Source organism: Otolemur garnettii, unplaced genomic scaffold (assembly GCF_000181295.1).
Source record: "Otolemur garnettii isolate 467f Iridium unplaced genomic scaffold, OtoGar3 scaffold00124, whole genome shotgun sequence".
In the NCBI taxonomy this organism is placed as follows: domain Eukaryota; kingdom Metazoa; phylum Chordata; class Mammalia; order Primates; family Galagidae; genus Otolemur; species Otolemur garnettii.
Window position 1 is genome coordinate 6113193 of NW_003852519.1, and position 978 is coordinate 6114170.

The window sequence follows — 978 nt, forward strand, 5'->3', positions numbered from 1 at the left end:
GTATGAAGAGATAAGTGGTATGATTTTAATTTTTCTAAACTTTTTGTTGTAACTTGTTTTACGTCCTATCCTTTACAAAGATATGATATATATATTTTCCAAGACACCTTATTTAGTCCACAGGCTAAAGAGAAGAATGTATATTCTGCAATTAGGAGTAAAATGTGATGTAAATATCAGTCAAGTTCATTTGTTTTTAAGTCCCACTGAAGTCCAGTGTTTCTTTGCTGTTCTTCTGCATTACACATCTGTCTAGTCCTGTCATTGGAATATTGAAGTCCCCAACTATTATGATGCTCCTCCTAATTTCTTCCTTAGTTCTACTAGGATTTGTTTTATGAATCTAGGTGGTTCAGTGTTAGGTGAAAACATATTTATAATTGTTACTGTCTTGATGAATTGACCCCAAAGAACATCTTTGTCTTTTTTAGCCATTGTTGATTTAAAGATTATTATATCTGATACAAGAATAGCTAGTTCCTCCTGCTCTCTTTTGTTTTCCATTTCTGTAAAATTTTTTTTCACTCTTTTACCTTTAGTCTATGATAATCTTCATGGATTAAAATGGGTTCTTGAAGACAGCATACATTTGAATTACGACATTTTATCTACAAATAATTCTTCATTTAAATCAAGGGACAAAGTGGATGAGTTATAAAGGAACTTATAACCAAAGTGAATTAAAAGGAGAAAACAGAAATATAATGAATGAAAATATATCAAATACAGACTTAAATGGGTTTTTAAGAGGTGATTTTGATAATTTTGGACGAGGGCAATGACATAACCAATACTTCATTTTGTAAATCTTAATTTATCTAAGTGGACTGAAGAAAAATAAAAACAATCAAACTACTTAGTAGAATTTATTTGAAAGAAAATCTTGTGGCCTAAATTGTACTAGAGATGCAATGCAAGTAGTGTCAAGTGGAAAAGTTACTAGGGTAAAATCTAACCATATTTATCGGATTGCATGTG